A 23,394-nucleotide genomic window follows, 5' to 3' on the forward strand; every position below is an offset into this window, starting at 1 on the left:
ATTTGGTCGTTCTTATTACAGGGGCTTTTCTGGGTGGTTGTACCGTTATCTTCCCTTGATTTTTTGCTGTCTGCAGCCTTCCGCTGGCAAACGGAGAGTATATCAAACCGGCAGGGCTGCGGTCCACAGCTGCGTGGGCCATGGCATCTCTGGCTGAAATCGGCGTCAGTGGGTGCTCGTGGCAAAGATGTGGAGTCCTGAATGAAGGAGGGGGTTGCTGCTTGTCAGGGCTGGTGCTGGAAGCTTGGGAGAAGTGTGGTGATTTTAATGCCCCGCGCTCTGATGGCTGTGGGCAGGGTTTGCCTTACCTGTGGTCAGAGCGCGCTGTCACCTGCTGTTCAGCCAGATATCTGCTGTATTCCCGGGTCCTCCTCAGGATCCATATATCCTTGTATGGGTGTGTATGTCTAAATGGCAAGAGTTTTTCACTGTGCGGGCTTCAAACCGTGTTTGGGGTTGTTCTCCCAAAAGAGAACAGAAGCAAGTGTGATGTTTTCCACAGATGAATTTGGTGCCAATACCTGTCTGCAGTCCGCTCGTAATTTGTTTCCCTAAACGTCACCTCCAGGCTAGAGGCACTGATGCACTGGCTTTAGCGAAACTGTCGATGCTTTCTGCTCTGCTCTCTCATGGGCAGGTTTGGCCCGGTAAACCAGTGGTGGTTGTTACCTAGGCTGGATTCAGTGGGAGTTTGTAGGTGACCTGTGCGTCCCTGAGGAGGCTCTGTCCCGGGAGAGGAGTCTGTCTTGCGTGGGACGCCGTAACCCCTTTGTTTGTGCAGGTGGGTGCCTTTGTGCTGGATCCCGTGTGTGGGCTGGGGACCGTACTGCTGGAAGCTGCCAAAGAGTGGCCCATGAGCAGAAGTGTCCTAGTGCAAATGTTCCTCCGTAGGAACATAAACCAAGGTCCTGCGTAGCTGTGCAGGCAGGTGCTGGCAGCCCTGGATTTATACCGCAGGGTCTGCGTGAGGCAGCCGTGGCCTTTGAAAACTGCCTGGGCTCGTCCTGGGAGCGGAGGTGCCAGCGGGACAGCGCGCTCGGTTGTCGGTGTTAGAGGCAGCGTGGCTGTCTGTAGCTGGCTGGGGTCTTGCTGTTAGGACGTAGCCTCAATATTTCTGTAAGTTACAAGTGTCTTGAGCAGACCAGAGCATGGAAGGAGTGAAGACAGCAGAGGCTTCAGCCATTCTTCTGTCCGCTGGGTCTGTGTATTGCTCTGTGTAATGGTACTGAATCTCCCAGCAAGGATTTTGTGGTGGAAGGGCTGTGCAGCAGGGCAGTTCTGAGAAGGCTTTATAAAATAAATACGCCTGCTTGGCGACTAGATGACTTTTCTGTTTTTTCTCTGACCAGGAAGCCTGTTACTGGGGTGCTGATAGAAGCGATTCACAGTTAGAGGGCACAGATGTGAATGGAAGGACTGCAGGCCTGATGGAGAAGATGGAGTTACTGAAAGCTTCTGTGAAAGGTACGCCTGTAGGCTTCCCAAGCAAGATAGGCTGGAAGTGTTTTGTGGTTTGGGGATTATACAGGTGATGTAGGTTCTCTTGAGGCGATGTGTGGTAGAGCTAGCTCTCAGCCAGTAGCTGAGCAGGGACGCTGTAGCGCTAGCAAACAGGTAATTATTTGTTCTCTCCCCCTCTGAACTTTGGCAAGAATAAACTCAGCAGAAGACAATGAAAATAATTGTCGGACGTGGGCAGTAGTTGTCTGTCTTGATGGTGAATGTGGGAATACCACTACGAGTACCTACCACGTGAGAGTTTTTTGTGTCTTAGGGGAACACAGCAAGGACAAATCCAGATCAAATGTGGCTTGTAACTTAAGTTTACCAGAGCAGAATAGCAGGGACTCCTGAAGCTCAGTGTTAAATTGTGAATGTTTTGCAGTAGGAGTATTTTAAATGACGATGCCTTTTTCCTGGATGTGAGGGAGCGTGCTTACTCTCAGTTCCTGAGCTAGTCTGGGGAGAAGGTAATAATTTTATGACCTTACTTGGGACCTCAAAGCCTGAGTCTAAATTAGTCCTGTATGAAATTTCTGACAGACAAAAGCTGGGTGTTTTTCCCTGTGTGTGAGTGATGGAAGTATACATTTTTTTCCACCTTGCAATATTTATTCTTACCAGAATGGTAAGAAATATTATTTCTTATTGATAAGAAAATATATAGTGCTTTCTTTGTGTACTGAAAAGCTGCAGTTGGCCTAGGCTCCTAGGATAATGGAAGGTACTTTGACGTCAGGCTTTTCTAATACTGAACAAGTAATCGGTGTCTTTGTCACTGGTCAGAAGCTGTTATTATTTCTGCATATTTTGAGAAGTACTGTAGGTAACTTGCCCTTCCATTTGTAGATAAAATTGTTACAGAATTGTTATGCTGCAAATGGTGCTCCACGGATGGTCCAAGAAGCATCTCCATCCAGACCTAGAAAGGCTGGCGCAGAATCACAGCAGAGTTTAGGTGGGAAGGGACTGCCGAAGGTCTTTAGTCCTGTCAGCTGCTCGAAGCAGGACTAAGCCCAAAGCTGGGTCAGGTTGCTCAGGGCCTTGTCCTGTCGAGTTTGGAGCATGCTGAGGGATGGAGAACCCATAGTCTCGTCCTTTCACGTGCTGGCTACGCTCTGGCCAGCACAGCATGGTGTGTGGCCGGCCTTCATCACCACAGGGATGCAGTGCTGCCTCACGGTCAAGAGAACTGACTGTTCCCAGGGTGCACAGACTCTGGGGAGATGCTTCAGAGACGCAAGCTCGGAGAGAATGCAAGGGATTCTGGCTGTAACCAGATTCTTGGGGGGGAAAAATGGGGGCAGAGAGGAATTTAACTTGTGTTTCCTTGCCATTCGTACGGGTGCACGTGAACATCTGGAGTAAGTTGCTTGCAAGCTTAGCTCCTCTTTTGCCTTTTGCTTGTAAAGATGTGCTGCGTGTTGAGAAGAGGCAGTTAGCTTGGACCCATGCAGTCCCTGTTCGCAGAATTGCGCTGTTGGGGCAAACAGATCACCAGTAACAGGGAATCTGCAAGCTAAACCGTGCTCTCATGCATTTGTTTCTTCCCAGTCTGCATCGAGTTGGTGGCTTCCTCGTGCTTTTGGTGAGGATAGGTGCAGAAGGAGCCACGAATCTGGGTGCATAACCTGTGAAAGAGCTGGCAGGCAGTTTTGTAAGGTGAGTGGAAGCGTAGCTGCTGTTGGTTTTTCCCCACAGTCGGCTGTGAAGACCTGCCTTTATTCTGCAGCGTTGCCAGTGCCTTCAGAAAGCTTTGATGCTGTGATTTCGGATATTCTGTTTGGGAAGAAGTTCAAGATCACAAAAGACATACAGCTCCTACCGGATATTCTCCAGGGAATGGAGAGGTCCGTGTGGCCTTTGACAGGCTTGGGGTTTGGTTTGCGATCCTAACCGGTCAGTCAGCTTTATGTTTGCTTTATTCCCAGCACTCTCCAGCTCTGTAATCCGATCCTGTGCAGGCTGTGGGAGTCCGAGTCCTCTGCTTGTCCCTTAGAGGCTGTTGTGGCTTGTCGTGCAAGCCGTGGCAGTGCTGATGGCAGCGCCAGCTGGCAAGGAACGAGCTGCTTGTGCGAGCCACACGCACAAAGACTCTCTACAAGGCCTGACAGGGAAATGTGTGAGCCACACACGCAAATACTTTCTACAAGGCAGGATGGGGGAAGAGGAGAGAATGACCTAGACAAACTGAAAGCATGGCCAGGCGAATAAAGCAGCAGTCCTTTCTCAGCTGAGGTCTGATTGTATAAAATCCTAGGCTTTCCTTTTGGGTTCACAACCCAGCTTTTACCAAGCTTCCTGCCTTGGCAGGAAGGATCTCAGACCAGAAAGTGGCGGTATGCATTTTCCTTTCTGTTAGCGGATCCTGGAACGTCCAGCTACCCACCTGGTCTGCTTTTAGATGCCTCCTTGCATCTCTCACCCTGTCATTTTGTGGCAGGGTTGAGCCAAGCTAATAGCGGGCTGCTTGTAACGGGCAGTTCAAACCATCTGCCCCTGTATTTCTTTTCTTGGCTGAAAAGGAGCCCTTTCTGTAGGACTGGTCTTCAGTGGGTGTTGCTCTCGCTCACCCAATACAGGAAGGGGGTGGGAAGATGGTGAGGAAGGTGAGGTAGCTCCAGAGAGTGGCAGGGCAATCTTATGTCGGCTTGTGCTGACCATCCTTCCCTTTGGCCGTGCTTGTCTTCTGGTGTCACTTGCTCTATTGGGCCATCGTAAGCAGAATATTTCCTTGGGGAGGTGGAGGTGAGAAAGGGACCATGACCACGAGAGCCCCACCGATAAGACTGTTCAGTCCCCTTGCTGTGAACAGAGCCAGGGTAGTTCTTTTTTTTCCCCTCTTTCAAAGCCAAGTGCAATGTTTGCTCATGTACTAAGAAAAATGGATGACAAACAGTGGTTACTTTTCCTCTGTTTCCTGGGTTTGAAAGCCATTAAGGCCCAGTGGCACACAGAAAGGACAGACCTTTTGCAGGTTCCAAAGGGAAAGGCCAGCCATTAAGCACTGGAAAATGCAGAGCCGCTCCCCTGCTAGCCTATCCCCATCCCTCTGTTGCCATGGGTGGCTTCTTGGCCCACGAAGGAGAAGTTCTCTTGGGCTCTAACTCCAGCACGCTGCACTGCCCCGTAGGGATGCTTGGTGCAAGCACTATCCAGGCTATGACCATCCTGGTTGATGAACTTTCTCTGCCTTGCAGGAGACACCATTTCCAAGCTGTGAAATTGCAGTTGACATAAATGCTTTTGACAGAGGCAAGTATTTTACTACAGATACTGTAGCTTGACAAATGCCTCATACCCAAGAGACCATCCAGGATGACCATGCAGGAATGAAAAACACCCAGCAGTTCAGCTCGTTTCAGTCGTTTAAGACAAGGCTTTTGGATAGCACACAGTCAAGAAAATTTAAAACCAGAACTAACCTGCGCTGCAACCTTGATTGGCACCGTGTTCTTCATCAGTTCTTTGCATTTCTTTCTTTCCTCAGGAGCTTTTCCTTATGAAAAGAAACAAGAAAGATCGGTCACAAACAGGCAGAAAACCTGGCCTCCACATACTCAGTGCCTACACAGCAACATTAGCAAGGACCTGCCTATACACAGAAGATTAAATTAAGGTACCATTTTCCTACACAGCAAGCAACTAAATGCGTTTTGAGCTTCTTTGGACCAGATCAATTGGGTGGGGTTGTTTTTCAACAGTTCATATAAAGGTCTCGCTATTATTCCATAATTGTAAATCCATAACCGGCACCAACCTGTCATTCCCAGAAAGGTCCTGAGCTCCTTTACTGTCGGGGAGGGGAGTCCTGCAGGTGGCTGCTTTCTGTTCTGTTCCTGGTTCTCTCTGTCCTCCAGACAGCTCGTATCCAAGGTAGGTTACCCGCTGGCGCACCATCTGAGCTTTCTGTTGAGAGACTCGATACCCATTTAGTCCCAAAATGTTTCACAAACTGATAGTCCACTGTATACAGTCAGGTTTTGTTTCAGTTGCTATTAATAAATCGTCTACATACTGTAAAAGAGTTCCACCTCTGGATGGGGGAGTTCCATGCTTCAGGTTCTCGTGCTAGTTGGTTTCCAAAGGTCGTTGGGCTGTTCTTAAAACCTTGGGGTAACACTGTCCAGGCAAGCCGGGTTTTTCTACCCGTGGTAGGATTTTCCCACTCAAATGCATATAAATTCTGACTCTCTTTGGCTAAAGGCAGACAGAAGAATGCATCCTTTAAATCCAATACTGTAAACCATACTTGATTATCTCGTAATTTAGTAAGTAAGTGGCAATCATGCATATTAAGGCGCACCAGAAAGTGAGCTCAGAATTGGAAAAAGGAAACGAGCTGGCGGACAGAGAGGCAAAACAGGTGGCTAAAACGGAGGGAAGAACTGAAGGGGCTTTAATCCCTGATGGACGAGTCTCCCTAGAAGGTAAGCCAGAATATACTAAGGAAGATCAGAAACTTATTACAGATTTAGAAGGGTCATAGAATGAGGAGGGGTGGGCTCAAACCCCATAGGGAAAACCAATCATTCCCTCCTGTCTGATATGGCATCTGGTAAGGGAAGAACATAGGAAAAGGCACTGGGGGACAGAGGCTTTGTATAAACATCTAATTAGAGAGATTGTGGCCAGAAACCTATACACCACGGTGAGACAGCTGACTCAGCAGTGCGATCTTTGCCTCCAGACTCATCCAAAAAATAACCCTAAACCAGAAATGGGTCAGACTGGAAAAGGTAATGGGCCTGGACAACAATGGCAAATTGATTTCACGGAACTCCCAAGAAAAGCGGGGTACCGATATCCACTGGTATTAACCGATACCTTTTCAGGTTGGCCGGAGGCATTCCCAACCAGGACAGCTAAAGCTCGGCAAGTAACTAAAGTATTAATACAAGAGATAATATCACATTTTGGGGTTCCAGCAACTATGTCTTCTGATAGGGGACCACATTTTGTTTCAAAAATACTACAACAAACTAGCCGTCACCTGGGTATAGATTGGCAACTCCACACCCCATACCGCCCTCAGTTGAGCGGCCAAGTGGAGAAAATGAACCACTTCATCAAGCAACAAATTGTGAAATTAGGGCAAGAAGCAAATTTGGCATGGCCTCAGTCCCTCCCTCTAGCCCTCCTGTGTATACGGACAAGGCCAAGGGCAAGGGAGGGACTGAGCCCCTTTGAGATCCTGTATGCACGACCCTACGGGATACAGAAGGGGATATCCACGCAAATTGGGGATGAAATTATGACTTCTTATATGGTGGCATTGAGCAAACAATTAAGCAAAATCAGGAAACATGTGGTTGGAACCCGGGGGAGGGGTCTAGATGGACCTGTACTTAATATACACCCTGGAGATTATGTATATATAAAGTCTCTTGCAGAAAAAACTTCAGAGCCACAGTGGGAAGGACCATACCAAGTACTGCTCACCTCCTTCACGGCCATCAGGATCAAGGAACAGAACGCCTGGATTCATCACACCAGAGTCAAAAGGGCACCTAAACAGCCACGGGCATCGCGAGAAATTGGACCCTTGAAGCTCAAAGTATCAAGGCATTGATAAAAATTGTATTTTTAGGATGGACATTACCTAGAGGGGAAGCCTGGAGCCAAAACACCTATTTACAAATAACTGGATATGCAATACTCTCCCTCGGGGTGGGCTACAACTCCCTTTAATAGGAATATCGACTAGAAATTGGGCCATTTACACTAATGGAATGAAAAGGAATGGATCACGTGTGTATGGGAAGGGGAATGCAAGAGAAGGACCAAGTTTTGACCTAGACCTCCCGCTCTCAGAAAAGGTAGTGATTTTGGGTCGTTGTTTAGGATTCGAAGACAAAACATGGATAGATATGAAAGACTGTCCTGCTGCCAAAGATTTAGGGACTTTTGATGCGGAAAGATTGAAACAGATTAAACTTGACTTCAAGTTTATACCTCATTCAAACACCAAGAAAGGAAAAAGGTAGGGAAGATGGTAGAGAACAGAACAAGGGTCCAAGATGCAACATGGGACCTGGATATTGGTGGCTTTGCGGTGACGGAAGGGCTAGAAAGAGCTTACCTTTAAGCTGGAAAGGACATTGTACTAGAGGGTACCTTACGCCTGGAGCAAGCATTCACAAAGGTACCTCCCCTCTTACGGGACTTTTAAGAACCCCCTGGATTCATTTTAAGAGAGCGGAGAATCCGTTGGTAATTCGAGGCACCGGCTGTCATAGCTTTGTGCGATGGTTAATCCCCTCTTTGGGAGTAAGCGAGTTAGAGAAAGCTATAGTTAATATATCGGCTACTGTCGAAACTCCGGAAAATTTAACATTGGATGCCATACCAGGAATACAATTAGAAGTAGAATCTTTAAGCAAGGTGGTAAAGCAAAATCGAATGGGATTAGATATGCTTTTAGCTGAGGAAGGAGGATTGTGCCTGGTTATTAATCAAACCTGTTGCACCTATGTAAACCAGAATAAAAGAATAGAAACAGATTTGAATGAAATCTGGGAAAAGACCAAGGTGTTACATCGTTGCCCAAGATGATACATCCTGGGGTTTCTCAGAAATATGGAAAAAGCTCACCTCTTGGTTACCTAATTTAGGATGGCTGAGGCAATTATTTGTTACAATGGTTTGGATCATAATGCTAGGTATCATTTTGTGTATTTTGATTAGGTGTAGCCTTTGGTGTTGCAGGAGTACGGGAGATTCTTATAGTGAATGGAAAAGGAACCAATTACGATGAAAGCTGGAGTCCAATAAGTATTTTGAGAAGATGCTGAATAATGATGTACTATAATAGAATTGAGTAGTAAAAGAATTTACTGACTTCTTTGAAAAGGGGGGACTGAAGGAGGAAGGGGTTAAAAGAGATTTTAACAGAAGTGGCATTACCTAATAGTTGCTATGCATTTAAAGAGAATTGATAGTGCCTATCTATTGTCTAAATTAACTGAAGCAGAGAGTCTGGCATCTCCATCCAAAGGGGTCAGTTCCTGACAGGGGCTGGGAGTCGCCTCGAACCGGTCAAGACCGGCCCTGCTGTGTGGATGGGAGCCAGGGGAGAACTGAGTTTGCGCAGAAACAAAGGGCCATCAGCGAACACCGTGATGAAGAGGATGGGCCTTCATCTTGTGACCCCCGACGACCACCACCAGGAGGCACTGCGCAAGCGCAGCTGGGAGGAGTCTATGGAAATTACTTCTTGGAACTAATTAAAATATGGAAATTATTTCTCGGAACTGATTTTGATATGCAATGAGGATAGATGCATATGTATAGGCGTATTGGGAAATGTAATGTATATGTAATATTTGATTGTATAAATTGAAGAGACACGTTGCTGCTCGGCGTGCACGACTTTGGTGGGACTGCCCCCCGTGCTGCCCGGCGCCGAATAAACATCCCTGCTTTGCAGTCTGACAGATTGGGGAGTCTGCTTTCCGCACGTCAACACTCTGCTTTTATCCATAACCCCCTGCAAAGTCTGCAAAGCAGCCACAGGCCGGGTCAGGGCAGAGCAGCCGGGGCCAGGCCGGGCGCCAGGGACGAGCCGGTGCCGCCCTCTGCCGTCACCGCGCCCCCCCAAACGCGCTCTTTTTGCAGCCAGGAGCCTGCTTTGGGCATTTTCCTGCCCTTGTTCGAGGGCTCCCGGCCCTCCCGACGGGCTCTCCGAGCCCCTCCCCGCCATGGCCCCGGCCCCGGCCCGCCCGCTCCCGCAGCGGCCGCATCCTCGCGCCGAGCCCCGCGCGCCCCCGCAGCGCCGTTCGGGTGGGCTCCGCTCCGCTCCCCCTCGCGCCCCGCAGCCGCGCGCTTAACGGACAGCCTCGCGTTCCACCGTGATCCGTTGCAACCGCGGGACGCGGCGGGACTCGAGCTCGGAACGCGGCCGCGGACAGACGGACGCTCGCCGCGCAGCCGCTCCCCACGGCCCGCCGGACCCCTTCGCCCGCCTCCCGCTGCCCCCCCGAAGCCGCCGGGACGGCGCCCGCCGCGTCCCCCGCGCCCTCGGCGCCTGCTCCGTCCCGCCCGGCCGCCCTCCGCCGCGGCCGCGCCTCCGCCCGCCGCTCCCCCTGTTGGCTCTGGCGGCGCTGGGCGGGCCGCCGCGGCTGGGCCTGCCATGGCGGCACCGCCTTCCGCCCGCGGGCGGCCCGCCCCCGGGCCCTGCTCCAGCCGGGGCCGGCCGGGCCCCGCCGAGCCCCCCGGGAGCCCGGCACCGCGCCCGGCAGCCGCCCCGCCGCCGCCGCCGCCGCCGCCGCCGCTGCCCCCCCCCGGCGCTGGCCCGCGCCCGCCGGGACCGGGTTACCGGTAGGCGGAGGGGCTCGGCAGAAGCCGGCAGCGGTTGCGAAACCGGGCGAGCGAGTCGGGACGCTGCCGGCGAACACCACCCCGTCGGCTCGTCCGCGTCCCGGGAGCGGCGGGGAGCTCGGCGGCGGGAAGCGGCAGCCCGGTAAGAGAGAAGCGGGCGGGTGCCGCCCTCCGGGGACGGCTGCGGGGCGGTTGGGGCCCCGGCGGAGCGCTGACGGCCGCCTCGCCCGCAGGGCAGGAGAAGGAGCCGCTGGAGCACCTGTACCGGGTGGGCTCGCTGCTGGGCTCCGGCGGCTTCGGCACCGTGTACGCGGCTGTCCGGCTCTCCGACGGCAGCCCGGTAAGTGGCGGGGACGGCGGCGAGGAGGAGGAGGAGGAGGAGGAGGAGGAGGAGGAGGAAGGAGGGGGAGAGGCGGCGGGGCGGGCGGCGTGCTCAGCCCGGCGCTGCCCTTGGCTTGCAGGTGGCCATCAAACACGTGCCCCGGGAGAGCATCGGCCGGTGGGGCGAACTGGTGAGTGGGGGGGGGCAGCGGGGCGGCAGCGGGGGGGATAGGCCGGGGCCCGGGAGGGGGGGAAGCGGGGGACGCGGAGCATCCCCGGGGCAGGGGGATGCCAGGACCGTTGGGACAGGGGAGGGGGGCACCACAGCATGCGTGGGGTCGGGAGATGCCAGGACTATTGGGGCCGGGCAGGGGGGAGTCACCGGGACTGAGAGATGCCAGGACCGTGGCGGCTGGTCAGGGGGGCACCGGGGGACGCAGAGCATCCCCGGGGCATGGCGATGCCCAGGACCATTGGGGCAGGGGAGGGGGGCACCGGAGCATCCCCGGGGCAGGGGGGGGCACTGGAGCATGCCTGGGGCAGGGCGATGCCAGGAGCGTTGGGGCCGGGCAGGGGGGGTCACGGGGACCGAGGGATGCCAGGACCGTTGGGGCCAGGCAGGGGGGCACCGGAGCATCCCAGGCAGGGGGTACCGGACCACCGGCGCAGCATCAGCCCCGCTGACAGCGTTGTGGTTCCCCCCGGCAGCCCTGTGGCACCCGTGTGCCGGTGGAGATTGTGCTCCTGAAGCAGGTGGGCTCCGGGTTCCGCGGCATCATCCAGCTCCTCGACTGGTACGAGCTGCCCGACTGCTACGTGCTGGTGCTGGAGCGTCCGGAGCCGTCGCAGGATCTCTTTGACTTCATCACAGAACGAGAGTTCCTGCCCGAGGATCTGGCTCGGGAGCTTTTCCGTCAGGTGCTGGAGGCCGTGCGACACTGCAACAACTGCGGCGTCCTGCACCGCGACATCAAGGACGAGAACATCATCGTCAACCTGGCCACCGGCGAGCTCAAGCTCATCGACTTCGGTTGCGGCACCTTCCTCAAGGACACCGTCTACACCGAATTTGACGGTGAGCCCACAGCCAGGAGGGTGCTGCCGGTACCGGGCACTGCACGGCCCAGCCTGCCCGGGCACCATTTGCTGGGGGGGGGAAGAAGAATTTTTAAACATTCAGCCGGCTGCCGAGCTGCGTTTTGGCCCGGGGTGGATGCTGTGAAACGGGAGCCAGCTCCCAGCGCTGCCAGCAGCCTGGGCCCCCCACCCTGCCCCGCGCTGGGGCGGGGGGAGCCCACCCAGCAGAACAACCGCCCCGGGGGGGGCTGCAAAGCCCCGCTCGCTCTGCAGCCACAGAAGGGACTGGGCTGCTCCGCTCCCTTTGATTGCCTTGGCTTATTTTTCTTTCATTTTTCAGCCAAGGCCAGGGGGGTTGGGAGGGGCAAGGCGTGGTTGTTCCCCACCCGTGGGGTGGTCTGGGGTTTTTTTCCCCCACCCTCGTGAGGGTCCGGCCTTCCCCGGGCGCGTGCTGACCTCTTCCGGCACCCGCGGCTGCTTTTTACAACCCAAAGTTTGTAAACAAGAGCCACGTGGTGACACCGGCTGTGTCCCGTGTCCCCGTCACCCCGCGTCCCCGGGGGTGAGGATGCTCGGGCCGGGAGCCCGCAGCGTCCGCCTGACAAGCTCCGCCTGTATCCCGCAGGAACGCGGGTGTACAGCCCGCCGGAGTGGGTGCGCTACCACCGCTACCACGGGCGCACGGCCACCATCTGGTCCCTGGGCGTGCTGCTCTACGCCATGGTCTGCGGGGACGTCCCCTTCGAGCAGGACGCCGACATCGCCCAGGGGCAGTTCTCCTTCCGGCGGAGGGTTTCCTCAGGTGGGTACACGGCTCCGCGGCGAGGGGGGGATCGCGGGTTTTGGGAGATGGCACCAGGCACATGAGCCTCCCGCTTTTATGGCTGTGGAGGAGGTTCATCTTCCGTGGCTGGAGGAGATGGCCCAGGAGGAGGTTCATCTCCCACGGTTAGTTGGATGAGGTGGCACATGTCCTCCCATCTTGCTCTCCAAAATGGATAATCACTTGGGAGGCTTGGGTGCAGCTCTGAGCACACTCAGTATGGCCTGGGCAGCGTGGACAGTGGCACAAGGTGGACAAGAGCCTTCTCTGCCTGACCGGCGGTTTCTGGTTTCTCTCCCCAGAGTGCCAGCAGCTCATCAGATGGTGTTTGTCCGTGTGCCCCTCGGACAGGCCAACTCTGGAAGACATCTTCCACCATCCTTGGCTGCAAGGCACTCACCTGCCCTAGGAGTCATCCGAGATCCACCTGCACAGTTGGATCCAGGAGCCTGGCAAGTAACAACCCCACACAGCTCCTGGCCATAAGAAGCAAAGAACACCAGATTTTTCTCCTCGTGAGCGTAGCACTGAGCAGGGATCATCAGATGGAAACGCGCACATCTTGTCCTGGAGCTGGGCTGGAGACCTGGTGGCCACCATCCAACCCAGCTGTCCTGGACTCCATCTGAATGACCCTGTCTCATCTGGTGTTTTGCCAGTCAATTTTTTTTTTTTTGAGTTTTGGTTCTGTGTTTGGAGGCTCCCGGGTGTCTTCCTGACCTGCTGAATTTTGGGACCGCGAGAGGATCAGACACCTTATTGCGAGAAAAGCTTCAGTGGGGCCGGGGGGGGGGCACTGGTTGGGGTGGAGAGCAGGAACCGCGGCCGAATGGCTGTCTATTCTCCGCTGTCACCGTGCTCGAGTGCCTTCAGTTGCGATCTGGGCTGCGCTGGAGGAAATACTTGAATTTTCCTGCACTGCCGCTTTTCCAAGACTCGCCTGGCTATACCGTTCCTTTTCCCTTTTCAAGAAAAAACAGGTCAGAAGATGCTGGGGAGCCAAGCGGGCGATGGCTCGCCTCCTGTGCCTCCATCTCGCGGGGATCTTCTGGGGTTCTTTGCTTCTTTGTGCCCTCACGAATGCACAAACAGTGCAAAGCAGCAGAGCTAGAAACGTGTACAAAGTTATATAGGAGCAAAGTTTGATATCCAGTTGTTAATAGTGATAAGATTTTACATTGTTTCTCTTTTCCACTTTTTGTCGTTTAATTTATTTTCATGAATTTGTCTTTCTTTTTTTTTTTAACAAAGTTCTAGCCAGTAGGATAACTTATTTATTTATTTATAATTCCGGTGGGTTTCCAACCCACGCCTTGCTGCTACAGCTGCCGATGCCCCGGTTTTCCGTTCGGGTCTCCCCTCCGTGTCTGTCCTGTGTCCAGCCCCGGGCCCGCGGTGTTTCTGGCGGGTGTCTGGCGGAGGTGTGGAGCGCCTGCCTGCTCCCAGCTGTGCTGGGCACTGGGGTTTCCTTGCCACGGGCAGATCCGTTCGCAGCTGAGTTTTGGTTTTCCTCACAGGTGTCTTGTTCGGGGCTGGAGAGGAGGAGCCGGCCCGGGCTGTCTGCACTGTCGAGTCTTTACGTGTCACCAACTGCGGAGCCGGCGGGGATTTTTTTTTGTTAATAATGTTGTACAGGGGAATTCAGAAGTCTTATTTTTTTATGTGGTTTTAAATAAAAACAAACTACTTGATGTGATGGAGTCATTCTTGGTCAGAATCGAAAGTTGCCAGAGATCCTGGGCTCGCTCTGCAGATCCTGGGCTCGCTGCCACGGTCCTGGGCTCGCTGTGCCCCCCGAAGCACCCCCCTGTCCCTCGGCAGCGGGGGATGCAGAGGGAAGCAGCAGCCACAGGCCGGGTCAGGGCAGAGCAGCCGGGGCCAGGCCGGGCGCCAGGGACGAGCCGGTGCCACCCTCTGCCGTCACCCCGTCCCCCCGAACGCGCTCTTTTTGCAGCCAGGAGCCTGCTTTGGGCATTTTCCTGCCCTTGTTCGAGGGCTCCCGGCCCTCCCGACGGGCTCTCCGAGCCTCTCCCCGACCCCTCAGCGGGAGCCATCCGCCCGCCGAGCCAGGCACCAGCGCTGAGGGGCCGGCCAGAGCCCTGCGTGGCCGGGGCTGAGCTGGGGGGTGACAGCTGTCCCTTTCCCCATGTCCCCAGTGCCCGAGACGCCCCGAGGGACGCCCAGCTCCCCTCCTGCCATTGCCCGGCCCTTTGCAAATGGGGAAACTGAGGCACCGCGTGAGGCACGGGCTCACGGGCCATGGCCACACCGGCCACCCGACTGTGACAGAGGCGGCTGCGAAGTCACCGGGGGCCATCGCACGCTTCCCCCGGGAGCAGCAGGTCCCCATGTCCCCACGACGCCGGTGACAGCGGGGCCTGTCCCGCTCGGCCAGCCCGGCGCCATCGAGGCCCGGCGGCTGCCGGCCACCCCCGCCGCGGGGCTTCTCCTCAGGGCGTGCGAGGGACGGCAGCGCCCGCGGCGTTCCCGCCTCACCCGCGAGGTTCGGGGGCGGGGGGGGTGACATCTGTGGTTTGGGGTTTTTTTTCCCCAGTTTAGTCAGGGGCTAACGGGGTCCAGACACCGGTTTGCCCGCGATGAAGTAGCGGCAGCGCGGGATGAGGCGGCGGTGAAGGAAGGGGTTAAAGGGATTTTAACAGAAGTGGCATTACCTAATAGTTGCTGTGCATTTAAAGAGAGTTGATAGTGCCTATCTATTGTCTAAATTAACTGAAGCAGAGACTCCACAACCTCCCTGGGCAGCCTGGGCCAGGGCTCCGTCACCCTCAGAGGGAAGAAGTTCTTCCTCATGTTCAGACGGAACTTCCTGTGCCTCACTTTGTGCCCATTGCCCCTTGTCCTGTCACTGGGCACCACTGAAAAGAGCTTGGCCCCATCCTCCTGACACCCACCCTGCAGATATTTATAAGCATTTATTAGGTCCCCTCGCAGCCTTCTCCAGGCGGAACAAGCCCAGCTCCCTCAGCCTCTCCTTGTAGGAGAGATGTTCCAGTCCCCTCATCATCCTTTTAGCCCTCCGCTGGACTCTCTCCAGTAGCTCCTCATCTTTCTTGAACTGGGGAGCCCAGAACTGGACACAGTACTCCAGATGGGGCCTCACTAGGGCAGTGTAGAGGGGAAGGAGAACCTCCCTTGACCTGCTGGCCCACACTCTTCTTGATGCACCCCAGGATGCCACTGGCCTTCTTGGCAGCCAGGGCACGCTGCTGGGTCATGGTCAGCCTGTCGTCCACCAGGACACCCAGGTCCCTCTCCGCAGAGCTGCTCTCCAGCAGGGCCGCCCCAGCCTGTACTGGTGCCTGGGGTTGTTCCTCCCCAGCTGCAGGACCCTGCATTTGCCTTTGTTGAACCTCATCAGGTTCCTCTCTGGCCACCTCTCCAGCCTGTCCAGGTCTCGCTGAATGGCAGCACAGCCTGCTGGTGTATCCACCACTCCTCCCAGTTTGGTGTCATCAGCAAACTTGCTGAGGGTACACTCTAACTCTTCATCCGGGTCACTGATGAAGAAGTTAAACAAGGCCGGGCCCAGTGCTGACCCCTGGGGCACCCCACTGGTTACATGTTTGGTACAGAAGGGGAAGCGGACCTCCGCACAGCTGCATTCGGGCGGGTTTTATAATGCTGACTTCTGCACAGCTGCGTTCGGGCGGGTTTTGCACAGAAGCAGCAGGAGAAGGTAAGCGGACCTGCACGCAATTGCGTTTGAGTGGTTTTTGTATGAATGCTAACTGTAATTGTGTTTGGGTGGTTTTTATACGAATGTTAACTGAAGTGATAATATTATAATTTGAATACCCGGGGATTTTATGTTAAAAGTTTTGCCTTTGTGCGTGTGTATGTGTGGCTGAGACACAGCACTGCGGTGAAGTGAGTGGGAGTCCCGATCTGCGGTTCCGTAACTCCGCGAGGAGCACGGCCAGAGACGGGCAAAGTGCTTGGAATAATTATAAAGCCTGTAAATCTTCTGATGTGCAACTTGGGCTGCGGTAGTGCCTAATCACTCTCCTAAGTGACAGGGAGTGGGAACTGGTTAATTATTAAAGTGGCAGAGCAAAAGAAATCACTCCTTAGGGGGTTTGGGCTCGAACCTTGGGAGTATTTGAATGAGGGGGGGAATTGGATACAAAGGGGAGAAGAGAGATTTTATTGGAAAGGGGCATACGTGACTCCCGCCGGGTGGCAGGTAGCCTTAGATTGGGAACAACCTCCAGAAATCCTTACAAGTCCTGGGGTTGGGGGGCAAGCAGGAATAATTCCCTGCTTCGCACGTGGGCTAGCTCCTAGATTATATCAGAATTGGCACCAAGCTTGGGTCCTGTTGAAGTGTAAATCTTGTGATAAAAAGAGGTCCTGTGTATCTAGGAGGCGAGGAGCGCAGTGTCCTAAGTGCCTTCCCCGGACCCCACGGTTTTATAGCTGGGAAAGGTAGTGAAGCTGGTGCGTGGAAGGGAAAATTTGATTCCGGAAATTTGGGACGTGGGGGAGAAAGATTGGGAAGAAACTATAGTGAATTGTAAGAAGCGATTCGCGTGGAAACTTATTAAAAGAATAGCAAAAGGCAAGTTAAAGGGGCAATAAGTCGCGAAATGGGTAACAATCAGGGAGGAGTTTTGAAAAAGAGTCCTTTAGGCTGTGTGCTCACTCACCGGAAAGACATTGCTGGGACCGGAGGCACAGAAAGTAAAAGGACCCTTATCAAATATTGCAATTAATAGTGGCCTCTACATAAATTGGAAGATGGGGCCAAGTGGCCATTAAACGGGTCAATAGATTATAATACTCTCTTGCAATTAATGCTGTTTTTAAGGAGAGAAGGAAAACGGGATGAGGTTTCATACGCAGATACGGAAACCATCCGGAGTGGCAAAGGGACTGTGGAATGATACCACCACAGGACCCCACGGTACTCGCACTCGAGCAAGAAAATGATAAAGAACTCGGGGGAAAACTGAGGCGGTGTTGTTCGGCATGTAGCATTCGGCAAAGATGTACTAAAGCTGACAAAATTCACCAGGCACCAGAACAAGATCTGACTGACTTGTTTAAGCCTCCTCCTCAACCACAGGAACCGGATGCGAACTCGGATGAAATTCCCACTCCTTCAGACAGCCCTGTATCTTCCCGGACTAGGAAGAAATTCGCTACAATGGTCTTACAAGCACCTCTCCAAGAGGCAGTAGGACTTGATGGTGGAACTATGCTAATCAAAATACCTTTTTCCACCACCGATTTAGACGCCTGGAAAAAGGTAGCCCGGGAACATCGGGTCGACCCAGTGGGTGTCGCTAAACACTTTCAATTCATAATGAAACAACATAATCCAGATTGGAATGATATACAATTACCATTAGAATATGTAACCGATACAGAGAAACAGTTTAATTCTAAAAACTGCAGGTGATCTGGCTGAAGATCACTATAAGACTGCGGAAGGTGATGTTAAGGATTATTTCCCCCTCCAAGACCCAAAGTGGGATGCTAACAGGTCTGCTCATACGGAGAGACTGCAGGCATACCAAGAGTGGATTTTTAAAGGAATGGAAAGTGCCATTCCCAGAACTATCAAGTGGTCAGCATTATATGCAGTTAAACAGGGTCCTTCCAAGTCCCCATCCCAATTCCTGGATCGACTGAGGGATGTAATGCGCCGTAACACACCGCTGGACCCTGGGTCAGAGGTAGGGATACAACAACTAGTCTCCCTATTTTTGGGTCAGTCTACGGGAGACACTAGGTGCAAACTCCAGAAGTTGCATCCTACAAAAAGGAGGAACTTAAAAGTCCTGCTGGATGAAGCATGGAGAGTGTTTAGCAATAGAGAAGAGGGATGCAGGCAAGGCCAGAGAATAGTGACAGTTGTTAGGGAAGAGGAAGGAAGAAGGCCTAGACAGGAATTGTCCCGGTTGGGTAAAGACCAACGTGCGCTGTGTAAAAGATTTGGTCATTGGAAAAGGGAATGTCCAAAAAATAAGGAAAAGGGACGAGGCCGCCAGATAGAAAAAATAGCCCATGTAAAGGAAGATTGACGGGGACCTGTGGAATCCACCCTAGCGGATCCACTGGTTATAATGAAGCTAGGGAAGGAACGAGAGGTAGAATTTTTGGTTGACATGGGGGCAACATACTCACTTTTGAATCAAGCCTTGATGCCCCTGGGGAGTGACTATATCGTGGTAAAAGGGGCAACTGGCCAAAGTGAAAAGGCATACTTTTGTAAACCTTTGAAGTATAAATTAGGAAAACAATGGGGCATCCACAAATTCTTGTATATGCCCAACTCCCCAAAGGCACTTCTGGGAAGGGATTTGTTGGAACAACTGGGTGCAAAAATTACATTTGAAAAAGGAGAAATTACTCTGGAGGTAAAGGATCCACAATATATTCAGGTACTGAGTCTATTTCTAACCAGTCCTCCCACAGAAGGAAAAATTTCCGAGGAGATCCTAAACCAGGTGTACCCTGGGGTATGGGCCACTGATGTCCCTGGAAGAGCAAAGAATGCTCCACCCGTTGAAGTCAGACTCAAAGAAGGCCGGCAACTGGTAAGAGTTAAGCAATATCCCCTAAGACAGGAAGATAAAGAAGGAATCCGGCCAGAGATAGAAAGATTTTTACAATTAGGATTATTGAAAGAGTGCAAGTCGGATTTTAACACCCCTATACTACCTGTCTGTAAATCTGACGGGTCGTATTGGGTGGTCCAGGATTTGCGAGCCACAAACAAAATAACAGAGGACCTCTACCCAGTAGTAGCAAACCCATATACTTTGTTGACCGTATTGGCTCCCAAATTAACCTGGTTTACTGTTTTAGATTTGAAAGATGCCTTCTTTTGCCTCCCTCTCCATGAAGCCAGTCAGAAATTATTTGCATTTGAATGGGAGAACCCCAAAAGTGGTCGAAAGACTCAGCTCACTTGGACGGTGCTGCCACAAGGATTTAAGAACAGTCCTACCATCTTCGGTAATCAACTTGCAAAAGACTTGGAGTCCTGGGAAATCCCGTCTGAAGAAGGGAAATTACTACAGTGTGGTTGTATCACTTGGACGGTGAGTCTACTAAATTTCTTGGGCTCCAAGGGTACCGGGTATCTAAAAAGAAGGCCCAGATAATGCAGCGTGAGGTGATTTACGTGGGCTATGAGATTAGTGCTGGACAAAGAACTCTGGGACAGGCCCGTAAAGAGGCAATATGCCAAACTCCGAGACCTCAGACAGTGAAAGAGCTACGGACTTTCTTGGGAATGACCGGCTGGTGCCGGCTGTGGATTTATAATTATGGACTGCTTGTTAAACCACCGTATGCACTAACAGCTGCTGGACAAAATCACCTTGAATGGAACAAGGAGACCACGCAAGCCTTTGAACTACTGAAAAAGGCTCTGATGTCGGCCCTTGCCCTAGGGCTCCCAGATGTGAGTAAGCCGTTTTTCCTTTTCTCTCACGAAAAGCAGGGGATTGCTCTGGGGATATCAGCACAAGATCTGGGTCCGTATCGACGAGCAGTTGCCTATCTCTCCAAACAACTGGATGCAACTGCAAAGGGTTGGCCTGGATGCCTGCGAGCAGTTGCAGCTGTAATATTAAATATACAGGAAGCCCGAAAATTTACCTTGGGCCAGAAAATGACTGTCTTGGTGTCCCACACGGTATCCACAGTATTGGAAGCAAAAGGAGGACACTGGCTTTCTCCACAAAGATTCCTGAGATATCAGGCTATACTGGCAGAGCAGGATGATGTGGAGATTACAGTTACTAACAATGTCAATCCAGCTTCCTTTCTCAGTGGAAACACAGGAGAACCAGTGCATCATGACTGCTTGGAGACCACTGAAACAACCTATGCAAGTCGCCCGGATTTGAGAGACAGCCCTATGGAAAACGGAGAAAACTGGTTCACAGATGGAAGCAGCTATGTTCTGAGTGGCAGGAGACACGCGGGGCACGCTATTACCACCAGTCAAGAAATCACAGAGTCAGGACCTTTGCCCATAAACACCTCCATGCAAAAGGCAGAGATAATTGCTTTAACCCGTGCCTTGGAATTGGCCCAAGGCAAAGTGGTGAATATATACACAGACTCGAAGTGTGCCTTCGGAGCTGTGCATGCGCACGGAGCGATCTGGAAGGAAAGAGGACTATTGAACTCTCAAGGGAAAAACATCAAACATGCAGAAGAAATTCTGAAACTACTGGAGGCAGTTCAACTCCCCGAGAAAGTGGCAATCATGCATATTAAGGCGCACCAGAAAGTGAGCTCAGAATTCACAGAATCACAGAATAGTAGGGGTTGGAAGGGACCTCTGTGGGTCATCTAGTCCAACCCCCCTGCTGAAGCAGGGTCACCTACAGTAGGCTGCACAGGATCTTGTCCAGGCGGGTCTTGAATATCTCCAGAGAAGGAGACTCTACAACCTCCCTGGGCAGCCTGTTCCAGTGCTCCGTCACCCTCAGAGAGAAGAATTTCCTCCTCATGTTCAGACGGAACTTCCTGTGCCTCACTTTGTGCCCATTGCCCCTTGTCCTGTCACTGGGCACCACTGAAAAGAGCTTGGCCCCATCCTCCTGACACCCACCCTGCAGATATTTGTAGGCATTTATAAGGTCCCCTCGCAGCCTTCTCTTCTTCAGGCTGAACAAGCCCAGTTCCCTCAACCTCTCCTCGTAGTGGAGATGCTCCAGTCCCCTCACCATCCTTGTAGCCCTCCGCTGGACTCTCTCCAGTAGCTCTTCATCCTTCTTGAACTGGGGAGCCCAGAACTGGACACAGTACTCCAGATGAGGCCTCACCAGGGCAGTGTAGAGGGGAAGGAGAACCTCCCTTGTCCTGCTGGCCACACTCTTCTTGATGCACCCCAGGATCCCATTGGCTTTCTTGGCAGCCAGGGCACACTGCTGGCTCATGGTTAACCTGTCATCCACCAGGACACCCAGGTCCCTCTCCGCAGAGCTGCTCTCCAGCAGGTCCACCCCAAGCCTGTACTGGTGCATGAGGTTGTTCCTCCCCAGGTGCAGGACCCTGCACTTGCCCTTGTTGAACCTCATCAAATTGGAAAAAGGAAACGAGCTGGCGGACAGAGAGGCAAAACAGGTGGCTAAAACGGAGGGAAGAACTGAAGGGGCTTTAATCCCTGATGGACGAGTCTCCCTAGAAGGTAAGCCAGAATATACTAAGGAAGATCAGAAACTTATTACAGATTTAGAAGGGTCATAGAATGAGGAGGGGTGGGCTCAAACCCCATAGGGAAAACTAATCATTCCCTCCTGTCTGATATGGCATCTGGTAAGGGAAGAACATAGGAAAAGGCACTGGGGGACAGAGGCTCTGTATAAACATCTAATTAGAGAGATTGTGGCCAGAAACCTATACACCACGGTGAGACAGCTGACTCAGCAGTGCGATCTTTGCCTCCAGACTCATCCAAAAAATAACCCTAAACCAGAAATGGGTCAGACTGGAAAAGGTAATGGGCCTGGACAACAATGGCAAATTGATTTCACGGAACTCCCAAGAAAAGCGGGGTACCGATATCCACTGGTATTAACCGATACCTTTTCAGGTTGGCCGGAGGCATTCCCAACCAGGACAGCTAAAGCTCGGCAAGTAACTAAAGTATTAATACAAGAGATAATATCACATTTTGGGGTTCCAGCAACTATGTCTTCTGATAGGGGACCACATTTTGTTTCAAAAATACTACAACAAACTAGCCGTCACCTGGGTATAGATTGGCAACTCCACACCCCATACCGCCCTCAGTTGAGCGGCCAAGTGGAGAAAATGAACCACTTCATCAAGCAACAAATTGTGAAATTAGGGCAAGAAGCAAATTTGGCATGGCCTCAGTCCCTCCCTCTAGCCCTCCTGTGTATACGGACAAGGCCAAGGGCAAGGGAGGGACTGAGCCCCTTTGAGATCCTGTATGCACGACCCTACGGGATACAGAAGGGGATATCCACGCAAATTGGGGATGAAATTATGACTTCTTATATGGTGGCATTGAGCAAACAATTAAGCAAAATCAGGAAACATGTGGTTGGAACCCGGGGGAGGGGTCTAGATGGACCTGTACTTAATATACACCCTGGAGATTATGTATATATAAAGTCTCTTGCAGAAAAAACTTCAGAGCCACAGTGGGAAGGACCATACCAAGTACTGCTCACCTCCTTCACGGCCATCAGGATCAAGGAACAGAACGCCTGGATTCATCACACCAGAGTCAAAAGGGCACCTAAACAGCCACGGGCATCGCGAGAAATTGGACCCTTGAAGCTCAAAGTATCAAGGCATTGATAAAAATTGTATTTTTAGGATGGACATTACCTAGAGGGGAAGCCTGGAGCCAAAACACCTATTTACAAATAACTGGATATGCAATACTCTCCCTCGGGGTGGGCTACAACTCCCTTTAATAGGAATATCGACTAGAAATTGGGCCATTTACACTAATGGAATGAAAAGGAATGGATCACGTGTGTATGGGAAGGGGAATGCAAGAGAAGGACCAAGTTTTGACCTAGACCTCCCGCTCTCAGAAAAGGTAGTGATTTTGGGTCGTTGTTTAGGATTCGAAGACAAAACATGGATAGATATGAAAGACTGTCCTGCTGCCAAAGATTTAGGGACTTTTGATGCGGAAAGATTGAAACAGATTAAACTTGACTTCAAGTTTATACCTCATTCAAACACCAAGAAAGGAAAAAGGTAGGGAAGATGGTAGAGAACAGAACAAGGGTCCAAGATGCAACATGGGACCTGGATATTGGTGGCTTTGCGGTGACGGAAGGGCTAGAAAGAGCTTACCTTTAAGCTGGAAAGGACATTGTACTAGAGGGTACCTTACGCCTGGAGCAAGCATTCACAAAGGTACCTCCCCTCTTACGGGACTTTTAAGAACCCCCTGGATTCATTTTAAGAGAGCGGAGAATCCGTTGGTAATTCGAGGCACCGGCTGTCATAGCTTTGTGCGATGGTTAATCCCCTCTTTGGGAGTAAGCGAGTTAGAGAAAGCTATAGTTAATATATCGGCTACTGTCGAAACTCCGGAAAATTTAACATTGGATGCCATACCAGGAATACAATTAGAAGTAGAATCTTTAAGCAAGGTGGTAAAGCAAAATCGAATGGGATTAGATATGCTTTTAGCTGAGGAAGGAGGATTGTGCCTGGTTATTAATCAAACCTGTTGCACCTATGTAAACCAGAATAAAAGAATAGAAACAGATTTGAATGAAATCTGGGAAAAGACCAAGGTGTTACATCGTTGCCCAAGATGATACATCCTGGGGTTTCTCAGAAATATGGAAAAAGCTCACCTCTTGGTTACCTAA

The sequence above is a fragment of the Opisthocomus hoazin genome, unplaced genomic scaffold, assembly GCF_030867145.1.
Source record: "Opisthocomus hoazin isolate bOpiHoa1 unplaced genomic scaffold, bOpiHoa1.hap1 HAP1_SCAFFOLD_56, whole genome shotgun sequence".
In the NCBI taxonomy this organism is placed as follows: Eukaryota; Metazoa; Chordata; class Aves; order Opisthocomiformes; family Opisthocomidae; genus Opisthocomus; species Opisthocomus hoazin.